This window comes from Pseudophryne corroboree, chromosome 4 (assembly GCF_028390025.1).
Source record: "Pseudophryne corroboree isolate aPseCor3 chromosome 4, aPseCor3.hap2, whole genome shotgun sequence".
NCBI lineage: Eukaryota > Metazoa > Chordata > Amphibia > Anura > Myobatrachidae > Pseudophryne > Pseudophryne corroboree.
Genome location: NC_086447.1, coordinates 318,595,383 through 318,616,085, shown reverse-complemented (window position 1 = coordinate 318,616,085; position 20,703 = coordinate 318,595,383). Strand labels below are relative to the sequence as shown.

General features: G+C 39.8%; 1 protein-coding gene across 1 annotated transcript in view; it reads right to left on the bottom strand.

Annotated features, from left to right (window-relative positions):
* Positions 1-20,703, bottom strand: part of SOX2 (SRY-box transcription factor 2) — a 296,062-nt gene that overhangs the window by 271,638 nt on the left and 3,721 nt on the right. The window lies entirely within an intron of this gene.

The window sequence follows — 20,703 nt, the reverse complement described above, 5'->3', positions numbered from 1 at the left end:
GTCAATTGACCAAACAGTGGCTAAACATTTTAAATCTGCTGGACATAGGCCCTCATTCCGAGTTGTTCGCTCGCTAGCTGCTTTTAGCAGCATTGCATAGGCTAAGCCGCCGCCCTCTGGGAGTGTATCTTAGCTTAGCAGAATTGCGAACGAAAGATTAGCACAATTGCGAATAGAAATTTTCTTAGCAGTTTCTGAGTAGTACCAGACTTACTCAGACATTCCGATCAGTTCAGTCAGTTTCGTTCCTGGTTTGACGTCACAAACTCACCCAGACACTCCCCCGTTTCTTCAGACACTCCAGCGTTTTTCCAAGAAACGCCAGCGTTTTTTCACACACTCCCAGAAAACGGCAGTTTCCGCCCAGAAACACCCACTTCCTGTCAATCACAGTACGATCACCAGAACGATGAAAATTCCTCGTTATGCCGTGAGTAAAATACCTAACTTTTGAGTAAAATAACTAAGCGCATGCGCTCTGCGAACCTTGCGCATGCGCATTAAGCGACTAATCGCAATATAGCGAAAATCGGCAACGAGCGAACAACTCGGAATGACCACCTATGTTCCACTTACATTGAGAGGTGGGAACAGAGCAAGAGAACTCTTGCTAAAAGAATCCAGATGGATCATCCGGTTGGGATGTATAGCCCCTAAAGGGTTAAATGAAAAAAGTAACTGGAATACTGTTTAGCATATGTTCGTGGGTATTATCATTATATTGTGTGTTTGATGTTGCTGGGATGGGATGCTTCTATGAGTTTATTATTTTTGTTGTTCTAACATGTAGAATTTTATTAAAAGTTAAATGTACTTTAGATGTGGCACCAGGATTGCCCTAAAAAGCTGCACCCTTCTGTGATTTGTCCGGGACACTTCCGCCCGGTGGAACGCACAAGCTGGACTAGGTGGAACGCACAAGTGGCGGTTGCCTGGCAACGGTGAGAGTGGAAGCTGTGATTTCAGGTGGGTGGCGCCCTGGGGAAGGATCGCGGGCGGACACATATGCTGTGGGGGTACAAATGTGGGGTAAGTTTTTTTGTGTGTTTGTATGTGTTGTGTTATTTTGTCCTGACGACGGGGCTTAGACCCCCAAAACGTTGATTATGGATAATACACGTCTGTGACTAATTATCAGACTCCTGAGTGGCAGTCATTTTTTTGGATACGTATGAATCACCCATCAGGGCACCGGAGCAATTGTTTTGATTTTTGTGTGCCAGCCGTCAGTGGATGGATATATATATATATATATGATAAATTTACAATTTATACTAACCAAACCTTCCTGCTTTGCTTCCTTAGAAGGCTTTTCTTTTGTGCTCATGGACATGGTCATCTGCCAGCTCTGAGCAGCTAGATACACAATATTTATCTTTGGCATCATGCTCATTCCTGTACACAGGGCTGGGGCACTAGTTCCCCATGTTCGCAAAAGTAGTGGCAGCAATGGCTGCATACTAGGAGACCATGGAGCTCACCCAATGAGAAACAGAGATAGCAACTGGAATGACAGTTGACAGTAGAACTTACTGGTTTCAGCAGCTCAACTGCCAGATTAAGGCTTTGGGGGCCCCGGGGGACTTAAGACTGGGGGGACCTTAAATATTTGTGATGCGATGATACGGTTCTTGTGTGCAATACTTTGGCGCATACATGAAAAGGGGGTGGCATCCCACATCATGCCCTCTTTTTCATGTGTACATTTGTTTCGCAGCTACTAACCTGCCCCATCCCTTATGTGCACAGTAGGTGAGATCCTCTCTTTCTTCCTCTAAGTGGGACACTGCAGACCAAGGTGGGGGGCAATACCTGAAAAGCAGGACTGTCCCACCATAATCAGAATAGTTTCAAGGCCAAGTGACTCAACTATGCACAAAAACAAAGGAACTGGGGTACAGAAAAATGTCAGTAGATGCTCTGGACTGATGGGTCAACATTTGAAATATTTGACTGTAACAGGAGGCAGTTTGTTTGCCAAAGGGCTGGAGAGTGGTACAATAATGAGTGTCTGCAGGCAACAGTGAAGCTGAGCCCCTGAAGAAAACCACTGTGCCGTGGCTGAAACAGCTGTTGGGCTGGAGCTGACATGCAGACTCTATGGATCTGTTTGAATAAAAAGAACCTCTTTTTTCATCAAAACATGAGTGCTGTTTTTTTTCTTTTCCTGTATGCTGGAAAAAGTGAGTGCCAATATTTAACCCCTTCATGACTCTGCATCACCAATTCAACTTTCATTACAGTGTGCTGTCTTGTTCTATATATATATATATATATATATATATATATACACACACACACACATATATATTCACACACACATGCACACATACATACAGTCACACAAATGCATACATAATAAATCATATATACACATGTATAGTCACTCAAAAACATACATACATAGTTACACATAAAAACAGACAGTGCCCATTCCTGAGTCACTCTTACCATGTAGGCTTACTGTTGGATGGACAGGGCTCCCCCCTGCCATTGGAACTTGCCCCATGCATACCCACTCCCTCTTCCTTTATAATCCAGCTCTGCAGTTATTCTGTTAGAGCTTCATAACAATCACATCTTTGGAGTGAGGACACCCCATAGCACTACCATCAACCTTGAAAAATAAGTAGTCATTTCATATTTGTGATGAAATTAGAGTTACTCCAAAGTAATACCATCTCTAACTCTAACTGCTCTTTGAATTCCATATTGGAAACAATTTTTAAATTGGGACAATGGTGTTCACACATCACAATGGATGTGGCCACACTGCTCAAGAACTAGGAAAGCCTCTACACCCCTCTTCTCCCCTAAAGACATACTTGAATTGCAGCATGCATCAGTAGCAACCTGCAGGTCTTGCAGCACCCAGTCATCTTCCAGCTTTCCATGAGACAAATGTGCCAACCCGCAGGATAATCCCCTTAAAGGAATACATACTATTTACTCCATAAATAGTGACTGCCCCACTGAAATCTGACAAATTGAAAAAAAAATTAAATCTGACAAATCTGAAAAGTGAGGGAGATATGTCAAGAGTTGGAGAGATAAAGTGGAGAGAAATTAATGCCAACCAATCAGCTTCTGTCATTTTTATAACACAGCCTGGAAATTGACAGAAGCTGACTGGTCTGTACTTTACCTCTCTCCAAGTTTTGATAAATCACTCCCAGAGTGTTTCTATGCATTATGTTGTGTTGCTGAGTCATCATTATAACTACAATATGGAAACCCCTCTTATACAATTTCTGTTTAGTTAATATGGTGATACTGTCCCGTCCTTACAGCCAGCTCCAGGTAGCTCAGCAGCTTTGAAGATTACAGTTGAAGAGACTAAAAGTAAAGATGTCTATTTACAAATATTTTGCTGTGTATGATACTTAACTCATTGTTGTTTTTCATTGTAATCTATGACGAGTTGATGAAATTAGTTACACTCATACTTTTTTGGATTACTTAAAAACACTATTTAATTATTCTCTGGTTAAGGTTAATTTCTATGTGTATTTGTAATATTAGTTTTTGAACTTTTGTCAAATTAATAAATTGGTTATTAAGCATTTTAAAAAAAGCAAGCCAATTTAATGTATTATACTTTTTTAATTATCAATTTTAAAATTGATATAGATAGCGGAACTACATTTTAAAGCTGTGTATTTTTATTTTGATATAGCAGTTTGCTTAAACAGCTTTATTAAGCATCATGTTATAATCAGTGTTTTTCTTGGAAATTCTGATATGGAATAGTGTTTAAATTTCTGGCAGAAATATGTCAAAACCCAGAAATTTCCTGTTTGCCCAATTTCCCTATTGTTTGTGCTCAATTATTACATCCCATTGGTCATCATTGGCTACCTCTTTGCTTATGTTTTGCACACCGGCTTGTACTATAATTTAGTAATTTAAAAAAGGAAAAAAATACCCTCTCTCTAATATATGTTTGATATATTAAGAAATAACATAATGTCATATTGTAAAACACAATGGAATTTGCTGCGCTATATAAGAATTGAAGCTGTTAATAATTGTAAGATTCCCCTTAGAATGTAAGCTCTCACGAGTAGGGCCCTCTTCTTTCATGTACTTATCCTTTTCTTACTTTAATAATCCTCAACTGTCCAAATTCCGCAGTTTTTCGGCCACCTTGAAACTCATCTCTATGTCGTTTACTGGTGTAGTTATGCTTAGTTACCCTGTACTTGTCTATATTGTCTTCAACTGTAAGTCACTGTTTTCCTGTTTTGATTATGTGCATATGTACTCTGTAATTGGGCGCTGTGGAACCCTTGTTGCGCCATATAAATAAAGGATAATAATAATAATAAAATAAATAACAAATATAGGGCCTGCCTCACAGCCATACACAATGCCAATATTTATGGAGTTCAGGCATTATTGTCCGACTGCGCATTTGTCATGGTACCTTAGTGATGCTGCTGGCTTTAAGAATTTATTAGCAAAGTGATTAAAAGTCAGGACCTTTTGGGGGAGGTAAAGGAGAGTGGCACAAAAAATGCAGGAGTGACACAACCTTTTTTGCGGTGAGTCTCAGCCGACAATTGTGATCCTGCACAAAACATGGCGCCAGTATCTCAATTCCCGCGGCTATTCTGTGCGACCATAGGGAGTCAATTATCAAAGGATCTGCGACTGTTGCTGCATATCTGTACGCAGTTGCTTGGATCTGCAAAGCCACAGGTTGGAGCATCTCAATAGAAATCCAGGCATCTGTGTCATTTGCATATTTTCACATATCTGCTGCGCACAAGATCACAGCTGCGAATGCATTACCATACAACACTGAATTAGGCCCATAATTCTTCTGTTTTGTTTCCCACACATGGCTTCTTTATGTTGGCTTACACTTTGTTGAAAAAATAAATGTATATGTAAATGTGTTGTTTGGCTCATGATATTAGATTGATCAAATTGTAAAACTTGGTTAGGATTAGATGACTGTCCATTACATGCTAGTCTGAAGGAAAAAAAAATCAGATAGAAGGTAGTTTTACTTTTTTTTTATTTCAAATGAAATTATAGTATATACCAAAACATGTCTAAAAAAGAATAGGAATCAGCTCACCGATAAATCATACTGTGTAAATGTAAACATCAAATAACATGCCATAAACACTTGCAACCTCATCTAGAAGGGTGTGGATCATTAGGTCGACTTGGAAAAGGTCAACAGTGTCTAGGTTGACATACACAAGGTCAACATGGGAAAAAGGTCAACATGGAGAAAGTCGACACAGGAAAAGGTCAGCATGAGTTTTTTAAAAAAAAATTGTGTCACTTTTGCCGTCACAGCACAGGAACCCCCAATTTGTGTACCACATGTGCTCACCATGCTTCAGGAAAGGTTACTAATCCCAATCAAAGCCCACGTGGTTGTAAATATGAAAAAGTTGGAAAAAATAAAAATAAATAAAACTCATGTCGACCATATGATGTGTCGACCATTGCCATGTCGACCTTTTGACCATGTTGACCCTTTGACCAAATCGACCTAATGCATGTCAACCGTTAGTGGTCGACCTATTAACTGTTGACCTTAGTACCTATCATCTGGATACCATCTAGAAAATATATTAATGAAACATATGGATCCCTTGCAGCCAATTGGATACATATATCCATATTAGAAGCACATTGTAAATCTAAGTAAATCTAATAAAAATGTGCAAATGAAATCAATACTTAGTAAGTTAGAAGATCAAACTCTCATCTTAAAAAAAAAAAATGATCATCTGCCCTTCTCTTCTTACCAAATTCACAAATAAGATCTTCATAAAGAAGAAAAAAATGTCTTGGTACAAAAAGATTTAGATAATACCGAAAAATAAGCAAGTAATTTGATAGCTCTTATAGATTTATAGAATCACGGGATTAAATGCTTTCCACTTATTCAAAGAGGATTACCCTGGATACATTTATTTGTTTAGTGGAGATTCTTCACAGAACTGAAGAGTTTACAATGATATGACTGATGGAAAAGGGAAAATCCGATTCAGCTTTAGCCCCTATCGTCTGGCCACAGATGTGGTAGTAGAGATGATCCATATGGCACAATAGAAAAGTAGTAAATAATCTTTAATCACCTGAGTCATGCTCCAGAAAGCACACTTGTGAAAAGGAAAGTGAAAAGGACAAGTCAGTTTTTTATTTGATAAATATCTGAGTACAATGTATACTTCTAATATTGGTGTCCATATTTTGTGTGTATATATATATATATATATATATACACATATACAGTATATATATATATATATATATATAAACAGCATTTGTCATCAACTCCCTTTTTAACAGTGTTATTATCTTACAGTTAATCAGCTAACAGTTATTGCAGCACTCAACAAATTAAATATCTGACAAATAAATGATAGCACATCCTTCATGGTTAACATTCTAAATGTATGCTACGAGGGTGGTACAATAAATGTGGTAAAAAGACCTCATTTCATAAATGAATTCAACTCGTACATATATGTATAATCAATAGTATGACCTTGTTACAGATTTTGTTTCCACATAGTACCCATACTTGTCTAAGCATTTGTTCCAATTGTACACCAAAGCATCCATCACGGCATTGGAGAAATCAAGGTTTGCGCTGTTTCATAAAAGCCTAGTAAGTTTGTTTGACATGATCTATCCTTCACAAATCCATGTTGGTTCCTATTAATAACCGTATTGGCTTCAAGGAACTTCTGTATACTATCCCTTAAAATACCTTCCAGTAATTTGGACACTACAGATGTAAGACTAACTGGTCTACTATAGTTACCTTGCTCAGATTTACTTCCCTTTTTGAATATCGGCACTACTTCTGCTATACGCCAGTCTTTGGGAAACATGCCTGATGTAAGTAAGTCATTGAAGATCAAAAATAGTGGTCTTTGGTGAACTCCGTCGGGACAAGGTGATTTATTAATCTTAATTTATTTTAATCGTCACAGACAACTTCCTCCCTTATATAAGCACTTAGCAGTAGGACATTTTCGTTGCTAAGGTTATGTGTTAATCCTGCCATCTGGTCCTCAATTGTGAATACAGATGATTAAAACTCATTTAATTTTTCCGCTATGTCATTATCGTCTTTGATTAAGATGCACAACTTGTCCTTTAAGGGGCCTATACTCTCCATCTTTAATCTTTTGCTGTTAATGTATTTAAAAAAACTTTTTGGGGTTTGATTTACTTTCCTTTGCTACAAGCTTTTCAGTTTCTATTTTAGCCGCTCTTATTTCTTTTTTGCATATTTTGTTACAATTCTTATAGTACTGCAATGACTCCGCTTTCCCATCTGATTTATATATTTTGAATGCCCGCCTCTTTTTGCCCATTAGTTCCTTAATCTTTTTGTTAAGCCACATTGGTTTGGAATTATTACTCCTACGTTTGCTGCCCATGGGAATAAATTTACGAGTATAATTATTGAGCAGGGTTTTTAATACCTCCCATTTTTCCTTAATATTTTTTCCTTGAAACAAAATTTCCCATTCAATGTCCCTTAAAGCTTCCTTCATCATGTCAAAGTTGGCTTTGCTAAAGTTTAGAGTCCTAGTTGAGCCTATATAGGACTGCTTATGAAAACCATTATTGAACGTGACCATATTGTGGTTGCTGTTTCTCATGGGCTCCCCCACTGTAATACATGATATCACTTCCCCATTGTTTCTTAATACCAGGTCTAAGATTGCATTGTACCTAGTTGGTTTCTCAATTAGTTGAAGTAAGTAGTTATCATTTAGTGTGTTTGAAAAGCTATTACCCCTAGCAGTATCACATGAGTCATTTGTCCAATTAATCTCAGTATAGTTAAAATCTCCCATCACTATTACGTCTTCAAGTCCTGCCGCTTTTTCAATTTGCTTAAGTAACAATTCCTCATCAGACACATTAATACCAGGTGGCTTGTAGCAGAACCCTAGTACTGTCTTTATTGTTCCCTTTCCCTGGCATGCAATTTCTACCCATAACGTCTCAACAGTATTTACAGTCCCCTCATAAATATCTTCCCATATATCAGGTTTTAGAAATGGCTTTACAGAAAGACATACCCTCCACCCCATTTATTTAATCTGTCTCTCCTGAACAGTGTATAACCCTCCAGATTGACTGTCCAATCATGAGATTATGTCTATAATATCATACTGTTTGCTTGCTGCAAGGACTTCTAGTTCCCCATTTTTTCTTGCAAGGCTTCTAGTGTTTGCATACATACAATTAAGAAAAGTAATCCTCCTTGTGCTAGGGAGTTCATTTTCTATATACAGTACTGATGACCCATAATCGTCATTAGTTAATGTTTAGGCAATACCCTTGGTAATACCCTCGTTAGTACCCTTGCCGGCTGCTCTTTCCCTCTCCCCTTCTCCACCCCCATTTAGTTCACTACCTCCATCCTTAATATTCTCACTGCATGACCCATAGTTTCTAGCTAAACCCTCCCTCCAGGCACCTAGTTTAAAATCTCCTCCAACCTTCTAACCATCCTTCCTTCTCATTCAGGTTCAATCCATCACGACAAAAAAAAGATGGCACCTGACTGAGAAGTCTGTCCAGTGTTCCAGGAACACAAAGCCCTATTTCCTACACCAGTCTCTAAGCCATACATTTACCTCCCTAATCTCCCTCTGCCTCTCTTGACTAACACGTGGCACAGGTAATATTTCGGAGAATATTACCTGAGATGTCCTTGCCTAAGTCTCTACAATCTTTCTTAAGGACATCCCACCTACCACTAACTTTGTCGTTGGTGCCAACGTGCACCAAGACCGCCGGGTCATTCCCAGCCCCTCCCAACAATCTTCCTACCTGGTCCGCGATGTGTTGTACCCGAGCACCTGGTAGACAACAGACTGTACGGCGATCATGGTCCTGGTAGCAGATTGCCCTGTCTGTCTTCCTGATAATAGAGTCTCCTACCACCACAATCTGACTAGGTACCTCACTTTCTTTTAACCCATCAGTGCCGGAGGGACCGCTCATCCAGTTGCTAGAGGGAACAGTCTCCTCCAGCTCCGTCATTTCCTCACTACCATCCACCGAATCTTCGTCCAATCGGGTGAATTTGTTGGGGTTTGGTAGTTCAGTGATGTCATGCCTACCCCTCTTTTTCTTCCTTCTAACTGTGACCCAGCTGGCTACCTGGTTATCCTTGTTTACCGGTGACCCCACTTGCAACTCGTCCACCGTTCTATTTAAGCTTTGCTCGAGCTTGTGGCTATCCCTCAGATGCATAATGGTTTGCTCTAGATCAGTTACCTGGGCTTCCAGGGCAACCATTCGCACACACCTTGTGCAGATGTATTCACACTGGAACGGTTGCTCCAGGTGCGCATACATATTGCACGATGTGCATTGAGTGAGATTCCCAATCACGGATCCACCCATTTTGTTTGTAAAGTCTAACTCCCTGTTACCTTTAGAAAAACAATACAAACTATGCAATACAATATGGTACTATAGCCTAGCTGCGAAGAAAAACAATGTTCAGAACAGTAATTGAAAATACAATCAAAGGAATGTGTGACAATGGAGAGAAACAATGGGGGTAATTCCAAGTTGATCGCAGCAGGATTTTTGTTAGCAATTGGGCAAAACCATGTGCACTGCAGGGGAGGCAGATATAACATGTGCAGAGAGAGTTAGATTTGGGTGGGGTGTGTTCAAACTGCAATCTAATTTGCAGTGTAAAAATAAAGCAGCCAGTATTTACCCTGCACAGAAATAAAATAACCCACCCAAATCTCTCTCTCTCTGCACATGTTATATCTGCCCCACCTGCAGTGCACATGGTTTTGCACAATTGCTATCAAAAATCCTGCTGCGATCAACTTGGAATTACCCCCAATACTCACAATAGTACAGTAATTGATAATACAGTGAATACAATCAAAGGAATGAGTAACGGTGTATAACAGTGCAATGTGTGACAGTGATGATACTTGCATATCCGGAGAGTGCCTGGACCTCCTGCAGCAGCACCTGCTCACTGGTCACAGCTCCCCAGCACCTTTCTCATGCTCCTGGCACCGGGTACAGAGCAGTGAAACTTCTGTGTTGTTTAATTGTCGATTCCTGAATCCTGCTTCCAGGTCCCAGCTTGACATTCAGCTTTCCATCCAGCCAGTACTTTCCAGGAGCTGCAGCAGCGCCTGCTTCGGGTTCCTGCTTCCCCCTCAGCCCCTCACCATCTGTCTCCCTCATTCCAGGCCCCAGGGTCCGGCCCTCCCGTTCTGGCCCCTGGCTCCCGGTTTCCTCCTGTGCACGCACGTCGCGCACTCATCACTTCTGGTTCCGGTCAGCGTGTCCCGGTGTTTCAGGTCAGCGTGTGCTCTCAGGGTCTTTGATAAGCCCAATAAAAACTGGATGCATTTGTGCACTGAATGCATTATTATTTTGAAGTCCCCTGGCTCCCAAGTATTTCCGGAGATGACCCTGCTCCAAGGACAAATGCAGGTGGAGAATTAAAAACCAATATACAAGCCATGTTCCACATTTATCAATTGAATGTAGAACATAGTGGAGGTCCTCATTGTGCAATCACAGTAGTTGTGGCTTGACGTACATACAAGACTAAATATGCTATAGTTGAGAGGCTGGCAGTCATCTTTGATACAAGGAATGCATTAAAGCTTAAGAACATTTATGGTAGAAGTCAGATTCCTGGGGAATCTTTGTATGAGTTTGCCCTTAGCTACCAAAAGATGGTTAAGACCATTAAAGCATGTGGCTCTGGTGAAATGCAACAGGAGGTAGATGAGCTCATTAGTCATTTCCTTAAAGGTATCCAAGAGAAGTTTGCGAAGATTCAACTATACTGTATATGCTTTTATTACACTCATCTACCAGTCTGTTTCTGAGTTTAAGTAGACAGTAATTAGAATCCTGAGGACAACTGAACCCAGTGGTCACCTCCTCTACCTCCTCTGGAGTGGGTAGGACCAGGGACCCCTCCACTAAGCAGTCCATCATAAGAGATATATAGTGATCCATTAGTGGTCTTACAAAAGCAATTGCTGAATTGGTGCTTACAGTGTCACCAACATGTGTGAAGAAGTACACTATATCTGACTAATGCAGAGTCAGATGGTTGATGATTGGTGGACAGGCCAATAGCTTTGATATAATGAATGGAGGGATTGTCCAAAACCTTCTGGAAGATGACCATTTGGCAAGTTTGATGCGTGAGGGCAACCCATTTTCCAATGCTGCAACAGAAGTGACCATGCTGCAGCAGAATAGACCACTTTGCCAGTGCTGCAACAGAGTTTAAAGGCTCTGACAGCTGGAACCTTTAAATTCCAAAGTCAAGGGTCAAGGACCAGCCCTCAGTAGAATCAACAAGAATAGGTTCATTTGAAAATGTTTGCAGATGACAGTTTATTGCCACATGGCTCTTTGGACAAGTCTAGGATATGACTTTATAAACAAGTCTAGGATATGACTTTATAAACAGAGATCACCTAGATTGATCTGTTTATACATTATACTGATATTTCACAGAACAACAGTAAGAAGTTACTTTGTAGACTGATGGCAAAAAAAGGTGGCTGAGTTTGATGTGAAGAAGGATGACTGTGGTGTGGAAGTTGTTAATGTAACCAGTCCTGGTGGTGATGCAGTTCCAAATTGTCGTTATGAAATACCCAGACATTCTGAACAGTCTAAATGTGAAAGACCACTGCAACTTTTGCTGCCATATGAGGAAGCCATGGTGTCCTGAGTCACAGAGGATAGACCTGAATTTATTTGACAAGCTCAGTCCATGCCTGCTAAGATACAGTATGTGTTATATGAGGTTACATAAACACAGAAGGGAGTCAGTCAATCCCACCAAAGTGGATGTAATTTTCCCTCAGATGTCTCTTTGGGTAATACAAACAGTCCCCAGGATTCTTGGTTCTTTTACTCCTTCCAGATAGATTCCCTTTGGCAGTTATTCGGAATATACCCAAAAAGGAAAGAGACAATAATAGTGTAATCCTGTATGGTTTGATAATATAGGGATGGTGTAAAATTGCACTTACATTTCAGAAAATGGGTAAAGGCATGTATCTCACTCAATAGTGAGTAATTTCCAGGATAAGAATAATTCTGTCCCTCTTCTGAAGATGGATCTCTATTGGGTAATCTTCCAAAGCAGTACCACTTGTAAGACGATTCGTAGTTCGTTCCATCCACCCATTCCCAAGCACCTTCATCAGTGGAATCATGCAGCCCAATCCAAAAAAGCCTGGTAAGGCTGGCAGCAGATTTAGTGGTAAGGAAAATCTGTTGTCTCTCACTGGTTATTACAGCGAGGTTGGCTCCCTTTTTAGTACACGCACTCCTGGCTTTGTGCCAATCAGACTTGACTAAACTGAGGTAATAGCAGCTGCCATCAAACTGCAGCCAGCCAGGCTCACAGGACTGTTCTGAAACACAGAAGGAAAGTTAATGAAACTTTCCTCGCTGTAATCACCAGTGAGAGACAACAGATTTTCCTTACCACTAAATCTGCTGCCAGCCCTTCCAGGCTTTTTTGGATTGGGCTGCATGATTCCACTGATGAAGGTGCTTGGGAATGGGTGGATGGAACGAACTACGAATCGTCTTACAAGTGAATACTGCTTTGGAAGATTACCCAATAGAGATCCATCTTCAGAAGAGGGACAGCATTATTCTTATCCTGGAAATTACTCACTATTGAGTGAGATACATGCCTTTACCCATTTTCTGAAATGTAAGTGCAATTTTACACCATCCTTATATTATCAAACCATACAGGATTACACTATTATTGTCTCTTTCCTTTTTGGGTATATTCCGAATAACTGCCAAAGGGAATCTATCTGGAAGGAGTAAAAGAACCAAGAATCCTGGGGACTGTTTGTATTACCCAAAGAGACATCTGAGGGAAAATTACATCCACTTTGGTGGGATTAACTGACTCCCTTCTGTGTTTATGTAACCTCATATAACGCCTATTGAAGTCTTTATTTTTGTTCTTTCCACATTTGCTTGAAGTTAGGTGTTACTTCTGAGAGGCTTTTTGTGCTGTTTGTGTGGGGTGTAGTGCGCCTATTCATATATCATCAGCCACTGTTTCTAAGATACAGTATGTGAAACCCTCCAAGTAATGATGAGGCCTGTAGTGGCAGCCTCTCACATTGTGCAGTCACCTGTGTGGAGTGTGTTTAAAGAAGATAACTGCTCCAGTGCCAGTTCTTATGTTACGGACAGATGACGAGCAAGTTGCTGTTTCTGTCACTGTAATCATCGAGCCCAGCAGAGAGTTGTGAAACACCTAGACAGAAGTCTCCAAGCAATTAGTTCCATGCAGGAATTCAGAAAGCGAGGCATATTTACCTAGCTTCTCAAAGTGTACAATAAATAGAATAAATGGTATGGATAGTACTATATTATCATCCATACCATTTAATTTCTACTTTTTCTTGATGCCCTCTAATATTAGCGACTTGCTAGTTGAAAACTAAGGTTTTCGGAGCTTGGTAAATTGGGCCAGACTGCAGCCACATTGCGAATAATCGGAACTGCCATCTGCAGTGTTAGCCTAACACAGGAAATATATTTTTGTTAATTTTCCAAAAAGCAGCTGTCCTATCATAAAAACTTTCACTACTAATTGCTAGCAATAAAAGTTTACATACATGTCAACTTTCAGTTTTTGGAATCTGTTAAATATGCGACAGCCACGTCAGACCCCTAATGATGAATTTGCATTACTTTAACATACAGAAACTAGTGTTTCCACATGTGTAACAGGCCCATTTAGCTTAATCAACAGACCAGAGGTTCCCAAACACTGTCCTCAAGACACCTCAATGGTTCAGATTTTGAAGGTATTCATGGCTCAACACAGATGGTTAAATCAGTTTGACTGAGGTACTAATTAAGTAACCTGTGGCCAAGCATGAATATGCTTAATCCTAGACTGTTAGGGTGGCTTGAAGACCGTGTTTGGGAACCTCTGCAATAGGCCTTATATGACAGTATTTATTAGTATGTCAGTAAGACTCTGAGGGTTCTATTCATGAAGCAGCGAAAATAGTGGAGAAGTGAGCCTGTGGAGAAGTTGGCCATGGCAACCAATCAGCTGCTCTGTACAATTGTACAGTATGCAAATTATAAATGTTACTACAATGTTGATTGGTTGCCATGGGCAGAGCCGGCCCTAACCAATATGATGCCCTAGGCAAGATTTTGGCTGGTGCCCCCTAGCACCACCGCTAGTTCCGCCTCTGACCCTGCACCCCTTTCCCAGCACCATCACCCCCCACACAAAGCAGTCCTTTTTTTTGTTTTCCTACCCCCTGTAAATTAAATAAGAACAGTGTGCACATTCGGCGTACAGCCCAAAAATGTATGTGTTTTTGCTGGCAAGGGGCATGGCCACACAATAGTACCCTCAATTCAAATTATGCCTCACAGTAGTGCAACTTTATTCACAATTTATCATGCGATAGTGTCCCTTATTCACATTACATCACACAGTAGTACCACTTTACCTAATATACATTACTCCTTACAGTAGTGCCCCTCATTCACATAACATCATACTGAATTGCTTCTTATTCACATTACAGCACACCATATTGCTCCTTATTCACATTACACCACACCATATTGCTCTTTATTCACATTAGACCACACAGTAGTGCCCTTTCTTTACATTATGCCACACAGTAGAGCACCTTATACACATAATGCCACACATTGGTAATGCATTTATACACATACCACACAGTAATGCCCCTTACACATATGACACACATTATTAATGTCCTTATAAACATAATGCACCTTACACATTATGCCAACCCTTATTAATGCCCTTATTCACATAATTTCCCTTACACATATGCCGCACATTTTTAATGCCCTTAGACACATAATGACACACATAATGTCCCTTACACATATGCCGCACATTATTAGTGCCCTTATACACATAATGACACACATAGTGCCCCTTACACATATGTTACACATTATTAATGCCCTTATACACATAATGACACATATAGTTCCTGGCGTTAGTCAACTGGCAGCTCTGCTAACGTCGGGTGCCTATTTTTTATGAAAATGCATCTTATTTGCATTGCTATGTGGCTAGGATGCACAAGCAGCTTCTGCTGATTAAAATGATATGCGGCATGCCTATATACTGTGTGCGATTGTGGCTGTATCTGCATACAAAATGCTACACACAGAATATAGGCATGCCGCATATCATTTTAATCAGCAGAAGCTGCTTGTGCCCCCAGGCTTACCAAATACCCTAGGCAATTGCCTAGTCTGCCTATGTCTAGGGCCGGCTCTGGCCATGGGAAACTTCTCCACTGGCTCACTTCTCCACACTTTTCACTGCTTCATGAATAGACCCCTGAATCTTTTTTTTATTTCTGTTATTTCTTCTGCCTATAACACAGTTGTAGCATTTCAGACTTAACAAATTATAAGCCATTTATTGGCTAACGCTACTGCAATGGACCTGCATACATACCTATACCATTGTAGGCCCATTCACCAGATTTCAGATGATTGGGACATAGATTGTACAGGTGTGTAGCCTTCTTTACACTACAATATTTGTTTTTAATTTAGATTATAATAACTAGAAACTGCATTGTGACTAATCTGTGTCTATTGTAACAAAAACTATATTTTACTAAACAACTGAAAATAATTTTATAGTGTCTTATTGCTGTGAAATATATAGCTGGAGGAAGGGGCTAAACATACATGATCTTTCCCATCCTTGCACCGACAAACTCAGGGGTTTTGTTAGAAAGAAACTAATCCCCTCTATGAAAACAATGTGTGACCTTAGTATTAATTGTCCAATGATGACCAGGCAATAACATCAAAAATGGTTCAGAAGTCCAGAAATAAGGAGCTTCTAAATCCTAGAACTCTCTCATCCTGGCATCAATAAACCAGGGGTCCCTTCATTTGATGCAGTAGGTTGTATACTGTAGTTAGCAAAATGGCATACCTTGTTGTGCTGCCATATTACTTTTACACATTTTATACGAGTTTCATTGAAGGTACTGTAGTAAAGTGATTGAAAAGACTAATTCCATTAAATAATTAAGCTGGTACCATATATTATATTTCATGTATGGGCTGAGAATGTAGTACATTTTATGGAAGCTACATCTGTATAATACTACAATATTTCGAATTGTGTAATCCTTTACATTCTAGGCCTACATTTTTCAACAACTTGATCCAGATGTTCCCAAACGCGGTCCTCAAGGCACGCCAACGGTCCAGGTTTTAAATGTATCCATGCTTGGCCATAGGTGACTTAATTACACCTCAGTCAATTTGATTTAACCATCTGTGCTGAGCCATGGATATACTGTACCTAAATCCTGGACTGTTGGGGTGCCTTGACGACCGTGTTTGGGAACCTCTGACTTGATCTATTTCTTTGCAACATGTACACAATGGACTAAACATCACTTTTACATTTTACTTTATTTAGGACATCATATTCAAGATACACAAAACTACAGCTAAGTAAAGGTTACACGAATCCTTTTCTTCACTTCCAGGGAAATACATAAAAAAATCAGAATTGTGTAATTGTAGGAAATGGAGTGTTCACCTTCACTGTCTCCATATTGCCTCTACTGAAGAAATAGCAACCTTTACCAAAATGGCTAGAGAGGATGCTTCTGCACATGTGCCGCACCATACTGCAATCGGCTGTGTAGTGCTTAACTCCGGGGGAAGATCACCCTAATCACCCTGTATATCACCATTATACATGACCACAAGGTCCGCTGTATGTACCTGCTTACTCCACTGTAACTGTACATTACTGTGAGTACACCTGTAACTCTGCATACTGTAATCAACCTACAAGTTAGTTAAATCTCACTGCGTAGCCCAACTTCATAAAAAGATTCTGCTATTAGCCACATATGGTCCGATCACTATAATACACATATAGCTACAGCAATTTGGCCTTTCTATGCTTTGTACGTGATTTTCTCAAATTCCTGGCAGCAAAAAGGTTAGAAGCAGATTAGTCTGATTCAGCAGCAACATTATTTTCTGTAGACACATCCTACAAATATTGGAAAGCCTACCACTGTAATACAGTCATTACATGAAGACTAAACAAGGTGAAACTGAAACCAAGTACTGCAAAGCAAAGTGTACATATATTGGGGCATCACAAACAGTGGAATTGTTAGCATTTCTACCTCACAGCACTGAGGTTATGAGTTCGATTCCCACCTTGGCTCTGTGTGGAGTTTGTATACTCTCCCCTTGTGTGGGTTTCTCCAGGTACTCCGGTTTTCTCCCACTATCCAAAAATATACTGGTCGGTTAATTGGTTACCAACAAAACTAACCATAGCGTGAATGTGTCTGCGTGTACATGTGACAAGGAATAGGGGACATGTACTAAGCAGTGATAAAAGTGGAGAAGCGAGTCAGTGGAGAAGTTGCCTATGGAAACCAATCATCATTGACGTAACATTTATAATTTGCATACTATAAACCTATACAGAGCATCTAATTGGTTACCATAGGCAACTTCTCCACTGGCTCACTTCTCCACTTTTATCACTGCTTAGTACATGTCCCCCATAGATTGTATGCTCCACTGGTGCAGGGACTGATGTGAATGGCCCAATATTCTCTGTAAAGTGCTGCGGAATATGTGTGCACTATATAAATAACTGGCAATAAATAAATAATAGATAAATAAATAAATAAATTAAAATATATTAACAGTGTCTTCTAACCCCACAAAAAGAAACAAGATTATAAATATAATTTGTCATGCCCAGGGATGTAGATCAGTAGAACACATAATGCTGTTTTAAATTATAAAAAGCACTCTTAAATTAAATTTGAATTCAATTGACATATTTTAGATGTTAACACAGATTAAAAAACGTTAAAAATGCTGTTTCATTGATATCCTGATCACTTATTCCAATAGACCCTTTATTGGGCACAGGGCATTTTGTGAGAGACGTGAATAAGCTATAAACCTCTACACAAATATTCACATTTTTGTTTTTCCTTTCACGCTGAAGGTTATCTCCCTAGTTGCTCTAAAATCAGCTGACAGCCATTTCCCATGATGCTTTAAGTGCTGTCAAGCTGTCTATCATGCTGTCACCTGACCAATCGTTCCCATGGTTCTCCCAAGCTTCCACTATGATAAATTGAAAGGCACTATTATCTGCCTGTTGTGAAGGGGAGCTGTTTAGGCTTTGATAAGATATCACTAGTCCCAGGTGAAGGGAAGCTGACAGCACATCAAGACAAGACAACACATGAAAACACTGAACATGGGACCACAAGGTTTACAAACATCTGTTGTCATTATTTATTATCCCTGTTCGGCTTAAGTTTCCATCTTGCTCTTCGACTATTGAAACGGAGACTTCATCTTCAAGTGCACAGCTACATATTAATGTAACAATTGTGTACCCATAGCTCCAGCAGGTATAAAGAAGGGCAGGGCAGCCTATGGGAGCCATCACACTTTGTCCTAGTTGCTTACAGTCTCCAAAACCTATTTATAAAATGAACACGTTTTCGCCCATAAATCTCTACGCAGTCTGTATTTATATAACAAATGATCTGTAAATACTGACAAGCACTTATTTTCCATTTACTGTACATTTCTTCCACATCAGGTCCCCTTTCCTTCACTTTACCTTTACAGTACTCTTTTCTTAAATGAGAAATGAATGAGATTACGAGACAGATGCTTGTAGAGTGATAAAGTGGGCGGAGATAAAGTACCAGCCAATCAACTCCTCACTGTCATTTTTCAAACACAGCCTTAACATGGTCGCTAGGAGCTGATTGGCTGGTACTTTATCTCTCTCCAAGGCTAAGCACATCTCCCCCTACATCAGATGAAATACATATGTAGAGTCAGTGGCAACATACCCCATGACTGATATATTATGTTCACATATATAAACATTTAGCATGTATTACTATCTTCTGATTTCCTTGTCATGTACACGTGCCTCATACTAGGACAGAACATACTAGGACAGGACAACGACATGACCACAACACGGATCTCTTCTGTGCAACTGCAACATTTGTCCCAGTTACCACCCAGAATATTAAGCAAGGGGAGATCCAGTCAACATTCATCTGACTCAGAATCGCAGTGATACATAAATTTGCTTCTGTGCATCGGAAGTTTGTTCAAAAAAATCTCTATTTGTGGCCATATATGGAGCTGCATCTGACTCAGAGTATCTACTAATCTACCAATATCTTCCCGGCCTGTGCTCCAAGCTAAGACACCTTCCAGCACCACATTAATATTATACTCAATTATACACCCTAGGCACTTTAATATTATACCTGCATATGCTCTAAGAAATACCAATCTTATACTGCAGGGGTGCTGAGAGCAGACATGGGTACAAAGTGCTTGGTCCTGTCAGGGAGGTGTAACCATGCCACCAGGAATGCACGGCCATGCCCCCTTTGGCATGCTACTTCATGTCCATGACTTGTTGTGGCCATGTGCCAAATTAGGTATTTCTATGGGTATCCGGTCTTTAGGTCGACCACACTTAGGTCAGCGATGTCTAGGTCGACCACTATTGGTCGACAGTAAGTAGGTCGACATGGTTTCTAGGTCAACATGATCTCTAGGTCGACATGACAGAATGTCGACATGAATTTTTCACATTTTTTTTTTTTACTTTTTCATGCTTTACGATCCACGTGGACTACAATTGGGAATGGTAACCTGTGCCGAGCACAGCAAGGCACCTTGCTCGAAGCATGGCGAGCAAAGCGAGCCATGCGAGGGGACACGGTGCACTAGTTGGGGTTCCCGGTCACTCTACGGAGAAAACGACACCCAAAAATATAAAAAAATTAATGTCGACCTTTTGTCATATCGACCTAGAAACCATGTTGACCTATAAACCATGTTGACCTAGAACCAGTGTCCAGGTGGTTGACCTAGACACTGACAACCTAAGTGTGGTCAACCCTATGATCTACACCCTTCCTATGTTCAGTTTGCCTGCAGGAAATCAGGACTGCATAACAAGCAATAATTTAGATACTTTTAACTCATTTGTATAAAAGATACATCTCTGTCATGACACTGATACACTTCTCTCATATGACACTGGTACATTCCTCTTTTATGACACTGATACATCTCTCTCATGTGACAATGGTACATCTCTCTCATATGACATATACTATAGGAGTCATTAGGAATACAATGCCTGTCCTGGGACTCCCACTTTCTTCCTATTCTATATCCCATTTCCAATTGTTATCAAAATTATCTTATCCTTTTTTTTATTGCTTTCTTTTTACTTCATCTTTCCTACATCCATTCTCTTTCACATCTATTTTTTCACTTTCCTTCATTTATTATTCCTAGTTTTAATATTTTTGCAGCATTTTACTTAATGTGTATATCTGATAGAAAATAAATATTTATTTAGCATCTGCATAAAATATAAGCCAGCATAAAGAACCTAGTACACGTTACATTATATTTTCTAGTGTAAAATAAGCTCTTCTCTAAGAAACTAGAGTACAATGCATTAATGTAAATGATCACTAACCACAATAGTTTAACCAGATTAATATGCTGACACAAAGTTCATGACTCATTTTCCATAATGTTTGCAGCTCTGAATCCATTTTT